The following is a 16,108-nucleotide window of genomic DNA, read 5'->3' on the forward strand; positions in this document are numbered from 1 at the left end:
TCAATAAACTCATAATAACATTATTACTCTCATCCACCCGTCATTTCCGTTTTGGCCAAAAGCCCGCGGAATGATGTAATTTCGCCATTAAATGGTAGAAACTAGTTAAAATTTAAAATAATAATAATAATAATATCAGCCCTGTATTATATACTTGCCCACTGCTGAGCACGGGCCTCCTCTACTACTGAGAGGGAATAGGCCTTAGTCCACCACGCTGGCCTAGTGCGGATTGGAAGACTTCACGCACACCCTCGAAATTCCTATAGAGAACTTCTCAGGTATGCAGGTTTCCTCACGATCTTTTACTTCACTGTTAAAGCAAGCGATAATTCACAAAGAATACACACATAATTTTTTTAGACAAATCAGAGGTGTGTGCCCTTGGGATTTGAACCTGCGGACATTCGTCTCGGCAGTCCGTTCCACAACCAACTAGGTTATCGCCGCTTTTATCATAGTAAGTGAACTTTTTAATAAGGTATTGACATTGATATTTTACTGACTAGATTAATTAAAATAGAACTATAACTATATTATACATTTACAATTGGCAATAAAAACAGACACAGCTTAGGTATAATACCTATTATAAAAAAGGATAATATACAACCAATTATATTACATTTTGAAGATTATTTCTTACATTTGGAACAAACCTATATACCCAGATATTTGCAAATGCTTTTGTAAAACCCTTTTCATGGCTCATGATGGGCTAAATTAGACCTATTTCGACTATTTATAAGCGCAATAAAGTCGAATTGAACTCGATTTGGTGGAATTAAACTGGTTCTTTATGGAATGTTCTTGTTATGTAATTTTAGTGTTTTGTTTTGTTGGAAATGAGCGGGTAAGTAGTAGAACTGGTAGCCTAGTAATGTGGGCTTGATGGAATATACTTTTGTTGTTGGTAGTAGGATATATTTTATATCCGCCCGGATAGCAATAAAAAGCATAAAAGATGTTGAAACCCTCCGAAGTGGCCACGTAAGTGTGTCGCGTTCCGGGATCAGCTTGTATATATCCAGTAGCAACAGGCCGGCATAATTGTGGTGACTGTCGAGGGTTAATCATCTCTCGTCAGTCTATGTTCTATTGGACCCCCCTCCACTTACCATCAGGTGCAGCGGGGTCACTTTCTCGTCCACGTATTAAAAAAAATATTGCAAACACGCCTCAGAAAAGATTTGGGCTTGTTTCTATGATCGTAGATTGCTTGACGTCAACCAGTCTGACGGATGCAGCCGTAAGCAAAAAATATTAAAAAAATCTAGCTTGAGTTTAAGTACGGGATTCGAACCCAGGACCTCCACTGCCCATATCCGCATGACCAACGTAGCAGTGTCAAAATTAAAAATGTTGGTCAATAAAACTTCTCAATGGCAATAAACACGTGCAAAGTTGATGTTAATAAATCATGCCATCAATATTTCAACTCACGTAGCTCTGAATATTTATCTACGAGTAACTTTTACACATCACGACACGGATACGATACGACATCCACACGATTTATATCGGTGATGATTTTACCACACGCTCTATTAGAAGAATTATCAAAAACAGCAACTGTTGAACGTTTAGATGCCTATACTTTCGTGAAAACCGAAAGATATTTACAAAATAGGGGACCGTCTTATGCTTGATGCGTAATATATATATAATATAATATCAGCCCTGTATTATATACTGTCTCAATGTTGGGCACGAGCCTCCTTTACTACTGAGAGGGATTAGCCTTTAGTCCACCACGCTGGCCTAATGCGGATTGGTAGACTTCACACACCCTCGAAATTCCTATAGAGAACTCCTCAGACATGCAGGTTTTCTCACGATGTTTTCTTTCACCGTTAAAGCAAGCGATAATTCACAAAGAATACACACATAATTTTAGAAAAGTCAGAAGTGTGTGTCCTTGGGATTTGAACCTGCGTTCATTCCTCTCGGCAGTCCGTTTCACAACCAACTGGCCATCGCCGCTTTTTCATACGCAATGTACAAAACATTATTCTATATGTAATGGTTATTAATACCTTTCCCTAAAAACACGCAGATAATTTGACATTAGAACCATAATAATTAACTATTCGATATCGTTAAAAAGATATCGATTAGAATCGTTTATTAAAACGAACATAACTCAATACAATCGATACATTAAGCACGTCGTAAACTAACAATCGCGATTCGCGAACAATAAACAGACTTATTCCTCTATTTAACCACATCTGGTTATATTTTACAGCCGGTATAGCGTATAAATAACGAATCGGACAGATTTACGATCGTTTACGGCAAATTACGCGGGGCAATTATGCGTAAACATGAAAATTAAAAGTTCCGATCGTTCGCGCTTAACTTGCTTGTTAGCGCGGCTGGACTTTTTTATTTTGTTCATTGTATAATCTATATATCTTAATAAATTACAAAATAGACTAAACAAAATGGCCATTTACAGGTTTTCGCGAGTATGTAACAGAGTAACTACCAGTTGTGAAGGGTGAAATTTTTCAAAAGGTTACTCGAATTGAAGAAAGGAGTAAATAAATCTACAAAGGGAAGTCGTTAGGAATCGAGTTGTGTGGACGCTTCGCTACTGGTAGGTACTATGTAGAAGTTTATAATATCAGTCCAGTATTATATACTGTCCCACTGTTGGACACGGGTCTCTTATATTACTGAGAGGGATTAGGCCTTTGTCCACCCCGCTGGCCTAGAGCGGATTGGTAGGCTTCACACACACTCGAAATTCCATAGAGAACTTCTCAGTTATGCAGGTTTCCTCACGATGTTTTCCTTTATCGTTAAAGCAAGCGATAATTCACAAAGAATATACACAATTTTTTTTGAAAAGTGAAGGCTGAGGTGTGTGCCCTTGGGATTTGAACCTGCGGACATTGGTCTCGGCAGTCCGTTCCACAACCAACGAGGCTATCGCCGCTAATGCAGAGGTTTATATAACATTATAAGTAACAGTAGTTAATAATTAACCGCCACTCTTTCGACTTAAGTCAAGCTTCGTAAAGAAAGAAATACTTAGCAACTGACGCAATGTAGTAATGCTTGTATTGAAACGATCTTTGTCAATTTTTTCGCAAAATGTGTTAAAATTCTTAAACACTGTTTTTTTATACAGATACATGCGTGATATTATGTTATGTCGCTATGCGTCATGTCTACATAATACGAAGAACGTTAAACGACAAAGTCTACAAAATAGTACTTTGCACTCCATTGCGCTCGCGATCTTGAGATATCGCAGTTGAATTTGTAATGCTTGGAAAAAGTAATAAAACGTTACATACCACCTGATGTTTAGTACCGTTTACCTTAATATTAATGTTGACGCTCTCAGAGGTAGCGGGGCTCTTGAGTGGCCAGTATAGGAATAAAAAGTAGGACATATATCTTAGGACGTGGTTAGTCTTAGAACTATATAAAATAAGGCTTCTGAATCCGTTCAGCGGTGTCGGCGGTAACTTCTAACAACCGAACATGTTCACAAACTTAAAAAACTTATTAGTATTAGAAGTTCATAGATACTGCTTGGCTAAGAAATGCTCACCGAAGGGAACCAATAAGGTGGATTTTCTATCACACGTGATTTGTATGCGGCCGTATCAAGAGTTAATATCGTATATAAGGAAGAAGAAAGAAAGAAAAGTAATTTATTTGTCACGATAGACATGCAAGGAACTAAAGTATGAGGGAAAAAAAGTTTAACATTATTAACAAGTATAATTAGTAACAAGTATCAGAACTAAATCTATCTAAATATGTCCAAAAGTGCAAAGACTATGATGGCTTTTATAACAATCTGTATAACTAAAATCACATTATTATACTCTAATCATAATAAACACACAACATACATCGTTACCATACGCCAAACTTCGCACAAAGCTCTTAATTTTTTAGAAACTCTCCAAGTCAGTAACTCGGTTTCCGGGGATAATCAAATTTGGCAACAAAATTCAGTTTTGCTAAGTCGCAATCCTGGCCTTCGGAATTAATAACGGAGATTAATCTTGACCGGAGTTGAGATGCTGGGTTAATGTTTGAACTATTGGTCGAAGATGCCTCATGCATTAGCGTTTGTTTAAGCCATTGTAGTGTATTTAAATTGTGGAGATATACAGGGTAATTTTGACATTGTGTTGCTAAATAAAACCACATACATATCTCATTAAATAAAACTTTTTTTCGGATTTTATCGCGGCTATTAATAATATTATAATTTTCTCATTTTCTCCTGACGTTACGAAGACTACAGCCTTTATGGTCGCGAGGGAGCTGAGGTGTAGATCGTCCGAAATAAAATAAAAAAATGCTGGTACAAAATAAAATAAAAGATTGCTGGTGACTGTCTACATCGTATATTATAATACGACTGCAGTGCTGGGCCACGGGCCGATGCCTGGGTCGGGCAAAATGATATTAGGTTTTTCTACTTAGTAGTTATTAGGTTTTCCAGCAGACTTAACACTACAATGACAATAATTAAAATATCATAACTTATAGCTATAATGTAAGCCCAAGTTAGGAAAACTCAACATGTATATAATTGAATCTAAAAATGACTTAAGCCGGTACCAGCCCTAGGTCGATAATTTGTACCCATAGGCTTATACCCTATCACATGAGACGGAATACGCACGGCGAAGAGTGAATGCACCACTTGCTTTACCCTACTTACCTACCTCTTTGGGGATAGAAGCCATGTGTATCTGTGGAACTACACTGATCAAAACACTAGTAACGAACTGCCGCGTCTGTACAATGGTTTGACGAGTACATGCCGTATATTGGCCACATACGTATACTTCCGTATGCATAAGTAACACTCGCGTATAAATTTGAACAATGTACCCGCGGACATAGTATACTCGCAGTGAGACAACGGAAATAACAATTTAACATATAAATGTACTGATATATAAAGGTTATTAATGGTAAATATTAGCCATAAGGGATCGTTCAAATATTAGAGGGTTGGGTGTAAGACTGTGATTTTCTTATTTTAGATGACAAGGTTAGGGGATAGGGGGGTGGTCTACGTAGTGATTATGTCTGTAATATTCATATCATTATTTTTATATATTTATATAATTTTTTATTTCACATTAAGTAAACATTATTCTTACCTACTTATGCTTATGTAAGCATGAGAGGGGGGGGGGGGGGGATTTCGTTTACTTACTTACAAACGGCTCGGGTGGGTAAAAAAGATACCGAAACTGAACAACCCTTAACTTAAAAATAAAACACTTAACTTCCAAGGCGAGTAAACAGCTGGGCCCTTATTCTGTATGATAGTGTAAACGCGTAACGCGGCCGTGTCATGTTATCTAGTTAGGTGTTAGGCCCTAGGGGCCTTATTTTCTATCCCGCACGTTATTTTGACAGTGTGTAACAAGCACGTAACACAACGCATCATGTTTTGGACTATAGAAATTTGGCTTACAGAATACCATTCCACGCACATTTCTCGAAGATAACATGACACGGCCGCGTTACGCGTTTACACTATCATACAGAATAAGGGCCCTGGTCTATTACACCGAGTTTTCAATAAATGGTAGGCACATTTCAAATAACTCCTAAAAACTAGGATTTTAAATAGTATGGAACTGCACTGCGCCTATTATCGTAAACATTAGTTAAGCCATCTTACTTGCTCTGCTTACCAGCTGGCCTGTTCACACTCAATCCATAAAGACTGCCTCTCCCCACTGATTCAGCGGTAGACACACCACTGGCATTGACATTTAATATGAAATTGGTTAATTGAAGCTAAATGGGCTTAGAGGTAAGCGCCCTCGTGCGAGACCACCGGCGAAATGGAGGAAACAAATCACTAAACCTTCGCAACTTAAACTGCACGATGCAGTTCACGCCCCCGATAGAACCAGGTGGAGGGCGCTTATAGAGTCACCTCCTTATTCATAGATGTTATTTATGACTGCCTCGGTGGCGTAGTTGTACTGCATGCGCGGTACGGCAGCGCTCTGAGGTCCTAGGTTCGAATCCCAGGTCGGGCAAAGTGATATTTGGGTTTTTCTGCTCAATATCAGCCCGGAGTCTGGAATTTGTGCCCGATATGGCGATAGGCTCGCCCCCTATCACATTCTGGGACGGAACACACTTGGCGAAAAGTGGGTGCCCTGGTTGCACCTCTGCATACCCCCTCGGGGATAAATGCGTGTGCGTGTGCGTTATCTATCTAAGGACGGAGCTTCTTCTTCTTCGTTAACCCTTTTTAACCTTCTCAGTGTAGGCCTCCTTTAACATTTTCCATTTACTGCGGCATTGAGCTCTTTTTATCCAGTTCGATCCGGCGACTTTCTTCATGTCGTCTTTCCAGCGCATTTGTGGTCTTCCTCGGGGGCGATTTTTGCCCATGGCTTCCATGGCAACATTTACTTGAATGGAAGCCAAGGACGGAGCATTGCCGTGATAACAAGTCTGTTTCTCAGTTTTGTTTATCTGACGGCTTGCTGTTTGTTCAGCTTTGTTTATTTGGCAGCCAACTAGATTCAAGTTGTATCTCAATATTAGCCAATCACAACGGCCCTATGTCTACGCACTGCGAAGGCTGCCATACCGTCAACACTGAGAACAGACTTGTTATCACAGCAAAGATAGAGCTTAGATAAATAACGTCTATGAATAAGGTTGTCAGTCTATTGCGGTCATGATCCTCAGCATTGAGGGAACGACTGGATGGGCTTAGAGGCCCCGTTGCTTAACCTGAGATGCCTTCAAAGACGCCTGATATATATGTGAAGGTATTTAAAAGACTCTAATCCACAGTGCACAATTTGTAATCTGCTACCACGCGTTGCTACTAGAAGACAGATTTGCATAACTACATGGCCTTTAGCTATGTCTCAAGGCGACGGGGTAATTGCTCGAAGGAGCTGTAGAAGACAGCGCGCCCCAGCGTGTTATTAATGACGACCATGCCCTCCCCTTATTTACAAGTCATTAACCGAGCCCTGCAGAATCCGTGTTGCGATCAAATATGGCCGACAACTATGAATTACATGTTATTGTAAACAAGTTTAAAGTTTACGGTTCTGTGTTTACATAAGCATCACGTTTATTTTCCTTTTCAAGTAGACAGTATACCAAGTGCACAACCCAGCTGCGTGAGATCCTATGTTCATTTCATTGATAACAGGTTGAGCAATTTTTTTTCGCAGGCAAAAACGCGTTATTGCAGCACTTTTTTTTTTGGCGGATAAACTACGCGTAATTGCGAGATTCTTAATCATCTTACTAAAAAGAAATCCAATACCTGCACACATTACATAGTCGCAGCGACCTTTTTATTTATCAGAAGGGAAGGCAAATAATATTTTGCAAGTAAACGCCTTATCTGTCACAGAGTTGCTAACTTAGTTGATTAATCAGGTAAACTTTGGTACCGGGCTCTTGAATTTCTACGCGAACTTCTGTTAACTTGCGCTGTCTTCGATTGTTGTATTAAATATGGTGGAAGTTTAATTTTGGAAGGTTGGGGTTGATTCAAAAATAGAATTCGATGGACTCTTCATTTGACTTAAGCTTTGTTGTCTTGACAACGATTTTACATACATACATAAATACATACATACATAGTATCACGCCTTTATCCCATAGGGGTAGGCAGAGACTATATATTGCCACTTTGCACGGTCCTGGCATACTTCTCGCGCTTCCTCAACCTTCATTAATCCTTTCATGCATTCCCTCCGGTTCCGGGTACTTTTGACCTGGCCTTTATTGAGAATGTCAGATATCTGACATTCGAAGGTTCGGTGCGGTCGACCCCTACTGGCTCTTCCATCCACATTCGCCTTATAAACCCTCTTTGTCAGTCTCTTATCATCCATCCTCTCCAAATGCCCAAACCACCTTAGCATTTTAGACAACGATTTTAGACCTTAATTATTAAAATAATTTTCCGCGTTGGTCATTCTTAGAATGATATTCATTTCAAATCATAATAATTGCTAGTAACTAGATTTTGAAAACGTCTTTGTCGGCGTGATATGTTTTTCAGAATGTCACTGTTTTGTTTTCCAGTATGAAGGTAAACTATTATATCGATGGCTTATCATGAAACGGTTCTATGTTACATTTAATGTATAAATTATATTACACGATTCTAAGCCTTTTTCAGTAAAAAATTTCAATAATTTCGAAAAATAATGAAAGGTGGAACCATGAATTATTGTCTTTTCTAATATTTAACAACATATAATTTTTTATCTCTTTGCAACATAAGTAAAAATTTACACATGATCGTTTAATAGTGACCCAGCGATTTTTTGATTCAGAACTTGGTTTTTCTATACGTCAAATATTCAAATCCAATCCGATATTGAGAGGTCTAATATTCATACATGGAACTCAATATATACTTTAAAAATGTTTTCGAACCCTGATCCAACTTCCATTTTACATTTCAACCAAAACGTCCTCCGGAGAATAACTACGTCATCGAAGTTACTAATCTCAACTCGAAATTACCAAGTAAAACAAGATATTGTTGTGTTTCGTCAGTTGTTTTAAACATTTTTTTTCTTGAGCAACTCCGGCACGTTCGGAAACTTTGCACAAACAGCCCCAACTTAAGATTAATGGTTTGTAAATAAACCCTGGTGGATTCGGTATTCTGATTTTTTTTTCTGTTGGTTGGCAGTAAGTTTTGTCGCGTTCGGTTGGCTGTCCTGTCAGTATGAGTGGCTGATTGATTCGTCTTTTGTTTGGTTAAATTCCTATTCATTGCGGGTTCATTGTGAAGAATTGACTAGATTTTATTAAAATCTTTAGCAAATGTCTTAATGTAAGCAAAATATTGATAATGAATCTATTATTTTAGTTCTTCCTAATATTATAAATATCTTAGTCGCCCTGTTTTTCATGTTCTCACAATTAAACCACTGAATCGGTTTCCATGAAATTTGGTATAACAAAGTCTACTTTCAATTCTCGAAAAATATGAAACGGGTCTTGTACCACTAAAAAAGTTTTAGGTACATTCTGATGGTGCCGCAAGAAAATGATTGTAAATCTAAAAGGTTTTAAACTGTTTGAAATATCTATGAATAAACTAATTAATGAGAGTATTGTCTTTAATTTCCCTATCTTATATAACTTTATAGATGCAAAAGTTTCTGAAGACTTGGAGTTTTGTTAAAAGTAAACGCATCCCTCGCCGTGTGGTTCCGAATGTTTGGCACACGGATAGAACGCCTTGGATTAACATGTACACATATATACTCACGCCTTTTATCCCGAAAGGGTAGGCAGAGTCGTAACTGGTATACCCGCTTTCCACTGTGTATTCAGTCTCATGATATGAATGGAGGGGAGCCTATCGCTATATCGGACATAATATCCGCAATCCGGGCTAGTACTAAGCAGAAAAACCTACTATCACTTTGCCCGACCCAAGGATCGAACCCGAGACCTCTGCACTGCACCCTAATATAACTACGCTACCGTAGCAGTCAGGCAAAGAATTGACATGTATTAAAAAGTAAACTACGTAAGCAAAATAACTGTTCTAATGGATGTAAGGCACTGACACTGTCAACTTGCATTGAATACTCTAATGAAAATGATTGTTGTTGACATGTCGAGCAACACTACACTAAACTTCAACATAGTGATAATGTTTCTTGACTTCTAGTAATGTCCGTGCGACGCCTCAATACCAAGAGGTTGACGTTGCTCTAGAGTCTAGATGAAAGCAGCGTCAAGCATTTGCTGGACTAGATCCTATTGGCAATGTTGTGGTGGGGAATATACCATCAACATTGGGTGAGCTTCTGAGTATATCTCTAGGTATTCACCTAACTATACATAAAAACCCGGACCTCAAAGCACTTAAATTTTTGGTAATTATGTTTACGAACCAGTGGCCAATAAATGTTATTCTTTTCTTTTTTTCTTTTCATTCTTTTCTTGCTTTTCTTTCTTTTGTTTTTTTTATTGCTTTTCTTTCGTTTCTTTCTTTTCTTTCGTTTGTTTCGTTTCTTTTGTTTCTTTTGTTTCTTTTGTTTCTTTTGTTTCTTTTGTTTCTTTTCTTTCTTTTCTTTCTTTTCTTTCTTTTCTTTCTTTTCTACACTAAAATACGCCTCATTAGCCACAGATTGCCAAAACGAATTACCATGAACAAACGCATTGCAAACAATATTTGCAACATAACAATTAGTGGTTCCTAGCTGTGACGTGGTAAGAATAGTCTACATCACTAGAAGGATGCAACAAAGAGATTTTAATTAAAATGGGAACCGGCCGGCTGCAAGATGTGTTCTTAAGACTTTTACATTTAAATTAACCATGCCAGTGTAAATTAACAAGATTTTTTCTTTGTACAATACTCTTTGTTGCAGAAAATGCTCGTTGTGGGTTTCGTTGTGACTTAATTAATTTTTTAGACGAATGTGAAATAAGTATATAGCCATATATTTCACATTGTGATTTGTAAATTGTTTATAATTTAATTTGCAGTTATTATGATTTATTTTGCAAACGAACGGTAAGGAAAGGTAGGTTGGTTGAAATTATTATAAAAAGTGTGAATATGACCCATTGCAGGGCCGGATCTACCTAAGGGCTGCTTGGGCTGCAGCCCAGGGCCCCGAGGTTACAAGGGGCACCCAGACTCCGCTAAAAACAAAAGGCGTTAATATGAATTTAAAAAATGGTTGTCTGTAAAGTCGGTTTACGGACGATATTTTTACGTAATAATGTCATAAAAAAACATTGATGAAAAATTGCATACTTCTATGAATTGAGTTAAAGGGGTAAATACGTGTAAAAGGATGTTTTCATGCTGATTTCCATTAATTTTTTTAAGGTATAAAAAATTAATATTATTTGCGTCAACTATTGTGTCACTATTGTGGACAACAATGTCAAACCATCGACAATAAAATAATTTTATCACTTCTTTCCATAAATTGTGATCTAACAAAAGACTTGCAATGTGATGACCAAATAAAAGAATTTGCAGCACAAAAATGCAGAAAGGTTGATCTATAAATTATAATTTATATAACATAACTGTCACACACATAACCTGTTAATTTATTTTCCTAATTCATAATAAATAAATAAAATTATTTTATTGTTTTTTTTATATTCTTATATATATCACTATTTCGGTTTCTCTTTCACCCAAAGGTTGCCTGGAAGAGATTGCTACCACAGCAATAAGGTCGCCTTTTGTACAACTAATACTTGCATAGATTTAAGTAATATTTATGTTTTTTTGTGCAATAAAGAATACATAATAATAATATATTATTCTAGAAACAGATTTTTGACATGGCTATTAGTTGAGTACTTAGATAGGTCCCTAAGTAGCCCAGGGCCCCACAAATTCTAGATCCGCCCCTGACCCATTGCGAAGTTATAGCGCTTGGGGAAGGAAGGGCGATGTCTGGTCCATCGAAAACGTCACTTACGTTTACTTTGAGTTGAAATTATAGCATCTATATTTAACCTGTGGCCCGCTCAACTTATCGAGCTTACAATCTGGCTTAAAAAATTATACTAAAACCAAAGAAAAATATTCCCAAGATCCCTTAAATTATATGCTCACTCTCACACTCATAATTAAAACATTGAATTTGAATTAAGTAAGTTTTAGGCACTCGATAAATTGTAATTGTAAACTCGTTGTAGCTCGAAGAAACATAACTAACAGCTGATTTCAATAGAAGAAATAGATTTCTAGAATCAATTAATAAAAACTACATTTTTTTCTGCATGTCAAAAAAAACTTTGTTCTCATTGATCCGTTTTTGAGATAGATCGAAATGGTATAGTTTATTCAAAATGGCGGTTAAACATCGTTGAGGTCCATATAGAAAAGGTTGAGTAAGGCTGCGTCTTCAGTTGCTCATATTGGTTATTAGCAGACAAGTCAGGTTGGCCGAGTGGTCTACGGCGCCAGATTTAAGCTCTGGTTCCCGAGAGGGAGCGTGGGTTCGAACCCCACACCTGACATTCTTAATGTATTTTTACCGCTCCATTAAACAATGATTGTTGGATTTTTCTAAACTATCGCAATTGCTGACTACGCGTTTGGTATATTTTTACCGCTCTAGTAAAAAATATGTTTGGATTTTCTAGACTATCCCAATTGCTGACTACGCTTTAATTTTAAGAAGAAACCAATCACATAATAAAATAAATTTGTTATGTACTGTTACAACCCTATCTTATATGTATCGAATGAAACCTTATTGTAGCCAGTGTAACTACTGGACATAATAAGACTTACATCTCATGTAGGATGGCGAGCGCAGTGGAATACGAAACAATACTTTGTAATTCAAGGTGTTGGATGGTGTTTCTACTGTTTATGGACGGTCGTATAGCTGACGATCAGGCGAACGACAAACTCGTCTCGTCAATCAAAGTAATAAAAAAAATGTCTACGCTGTCTTGCTGTTGTACGATCAGCAACAAAAGTCGATGAACAGATACTAATTTACAAAACACCTGAACATTGAAACGGACCATAAATCACTTACCAAAGAAGAGTACGTGGTAGCTCAACGACGATTTACGAAATTTTCGTCATATTAAATTTTAAAGGCCGAAATATCCATGATTATTAATTATTTTTACATTTTTCTTTCAACTGCGAGAACTAATCACTAACTAGACGTGAATTTAAATTCTTTACTTGCCAATACTTGTTTAGTTACCCAGATTAAAGCCGAAACAAAATGTATGAAAATGGACCTTGAGCTACCACCTTAAGGTTATCATTTCAATATGGATACCCAAGTATAGGATTGGCTGAAAAGAAACTGACGTTTACGTTGAATCCTTCGAAGAGAATCTCCTGCCAGAATAATTTTGAATTTACATATTTGTTCTTTAAACCGGCCAGTGCTCTATAAAATAGGATGTTTAAAATGTAACTAACCTATTCCTATTAATGTTATAATATTACTTACTAAAGTATTATGATGTTTTGTCCATACTTAAAAATGTATAATTCTGGTTATTAACTAAAATATATACTATTATATAAATCTGAAAAGTTTGTTTGTTTGAATGCGCTAAACTCAGGAACTGCTTAACCGATTTTGAAAATATTTCACTAATAGGAAGCTACATTACTCTTAAGCGCTATACGATACTTTCTATCCCGGGTAAATATAAAGCAAGACTTTAGTCCTTGAAAAACATTTTCACGCAGGCGGAGTAGCGAGCCAGTATGTTATGAAATAACAATTTAATTGATATTCTGGGCTGTTGGAAAAAAAGCTTGTATATAAAACAAAGAATTTGCTAATTTTAGCCACATTTGTATTTATTACAGATCATAAAAAATTGCTAGTAATGTTTAGCAGTGAATGTTTTGACGGCGTTCAGCTACTTTTGTAGTTCAATGATGTCAAGTTGTTTTGTATTTAAATTAATCAGTAACTTATGGTGAATGATAATGATTAGGAAATATTGGAAACAAATTATGTTCAACGACTTCTGTTGCTGACTGTACCATTCCATTGCAATAATGCCAATTTGCCATTTTTCCAATAAATATTTCATTCCATTTACTTACATCAATTGATAATGTCCGCTCTATATAATCCTCTTTGTTCAAATATAAATCTCAAGAACACGCCTTCGCAAAACTTTGCATAGCACATTTAACTAATCCACACAAACATAGTGTACAATGAAAAACTAAGTGCAAATCTTAATTAGTAAGTTAAGAAAATTATTCACTAGTTAAGTAACACTTAATTCCGGCAGCAAGTTTTCAGTTAAGGCGGTATGTGCTAACTTTGTTTCTTTATTTCATGCCTTTAAAGTGAGAATGAGGTTTTATTCAAATAACTAGTTGACCCAACAGACGTTGTCCCGTCTTAACTACGAATTTGCAGCGCGCATTCTGTCAATCCCTGATAGTTATTTCAAACAATTGTCAGTTATATAAAATTAATATTTTCGTTAAGTTTTCTTAAATTTTCTAATTTTCCGCGCAATTTTTTCTTTCATAAGAACCTTCTCCTGACAACAACAACAAACACAAAAAAAAATAGTGAAATCGGTCCAGCCGTTCACGCGTGATGGCGTGACCAAGAGAAATAGGGATTGATTTTTATATATATAGATTACTGACTGCCTCGGTGGAGAAATTGTGTTGCGTGCGCAGCGACTTTCGCTCTGGAGTCCTGGGTTCGGATTGCGGGTTAGGTTTTTCTGCTGTGTTTGACGGCAGAAGTAGATAATGAGGCGGGATTTAGGAATTATATCTACATCCATAGTTGCAAATGACTAGGGTTGAAAATTGAAACTAATTTCTCTCTTTTTTAGCTCCTCATACATTTAAATTTTTTCATAAATATTTTTGGCTAACATAGCAATTAATATTTTTTATATTATTAAAGCGTAAAACTAACAATCAAACATTTCTTTAATTTTATTACTCAGACTTACTAGATTGTGATTAAAAGTCCAAACACGCGCCTTTATATGGGATGATTACTTACTTCATCAAATAACAACAAAACAAGATATGTTCCCGAATTCGTCCCCTTAAACGTAAATTAATTAGGAGAATGCATGTTCGTCCCGTTTACAAGCCCCTTGTAACGCTTCGTTTAACTGCGCACTGCTTTTGATTACATAGGCGATGCAATAAACACAGTAAAAATGTAAATTGGTGTTTGAAAAGAAAAATGTGAGAAGTTGCGTGCAGTGTGAAGTATGACTGCTTAGTGAACACAAGAGAACTGACCTGAAGTTAATCGTATTATTTAGCAATTATTTTTACAATATACTACTTATGTATGGCTGGCTTACATCCTGTGTAAATTACTTTTATTCGGGAAAATATACAAGGGTACTTTTATCCCGGAAAAACATTTTCACGCGGGTGGAGCTGCGAGCAAGAGTTAGTCTCTTATAATGGTAGGCTTTAACGGTGAAGGAAAACATCGTGAGGAAACTTGCATACTTGAATTCTACATTCAAATTTCGAAGGTATGTGAAGGCTGTCAATGCGCACTACACCACCGTAGTGGACTAAAGCCTAAATTCTCTCAGTAGTAGAGAATGCCCTTGTCTATCAGAGGGTAGTATAATACAGGGTTGATCAGTGGCGAAGGGTGAAATTTTCCAAAAACGGAACCCATACACAGTGATTTAAATTTTTATGAGTGTAGGCCATATGTCCGCCGTCCCATGTAGATAGATTTATGTACGTATGTAGGTTTCTTAAATACTTAATAATTTTCCATTTGTTTATTTTATAGAAGGCACTAAAGTTAATAAACGAATGATTAAATAAATTGAGTGAGCGCCCTCTAAAATCTGCAACTAAGAGGCTTCCGCCCGCAAGCCGCGGCCTATACGGTCTATTTACAAATCCAGGACTACCCATACAACATATACTTAGATACTAATATACATGAATGCGGTGTGCAAATCGTTCTAATAATAATTCGATTTTACATAATTATAGGGACCCTTCGCCGCTCGGGTTGATATTATATTATTAAGGAATAAGTGTAGAATAAAGTTGGCATCATTAGTGCACTATAATGCTTGTACAATTATACTCAATTCTAAAGTAAAGCGGTGTACACACTAGCAACTATAACAGTTTTGCCTTATCAGAAGTTATAGAGTGCACGTGTACTGATTTTGCCGTGCTTTGAACCGTTTTATTTGAATTTTTATCGGAAACTTAAAACTTTGTACTTATTTATAGTTGAAGTGACTAAAGCGTTATGGAAACATTTATAGAATTTATTTATTTATTTCATTTTAGGAAGGCTTACAGACTAATTTACAATTATACAATAATATATTCTAACAAATTGCTGACAATAAGCCTCCACCTATAGAATATTATATTTATGAGCTGTGTGCCGCATCATATCCATTTTCCACTCAGAGTCGGCCCGATACTTATGGTAAAACAAACCCTTTTTGACTAATTAAGTTTGATTCCACCCAAAAGGTTTGGGTGGAATCAAACTTTTGAATTTATACTTTGTTATAAATACATTTTTTGCCTTCTGAAAGTCTTTAGCCATCAACAAGATCAATGAATATAATGCTTAGATTAGATTAG

At 36.5% G+C, this 16,108-nt stretch overlaps 1 non-coding gene across 1 annotated transcript; it reads left to right on the top strand.

Moving 5' to 3' along the window:
• The first annotated feature begins 11,928 nt into the window (after positions 1–11,928).
• Positions 11,929–12,012, top strand: Trnal-uaa. Its single transcript has one exon. It is a non-coding gene; the product is annotated as a tRNA-Leu (tRNA).
• The last annotated feature ends 4,096 nt before the right edge of the window (positions 12,013–16,108 follow it).

The sequence above is a fragment of the Manduca sexta genome, chromosome 13 (genome assembly GCF_014839805.1).
Source record: "Manduca sexta isolate Smith_Timp_Sample1 chromosome 13, JHU_Msex_v1.0, whole genome shotgun sequence".
Lineage (NCBI taxonomy): Eukaryota > Metazoa > Arthropoda > Insecta > Lepidoptera > Sphingidae > Manduca > Manduca sexta.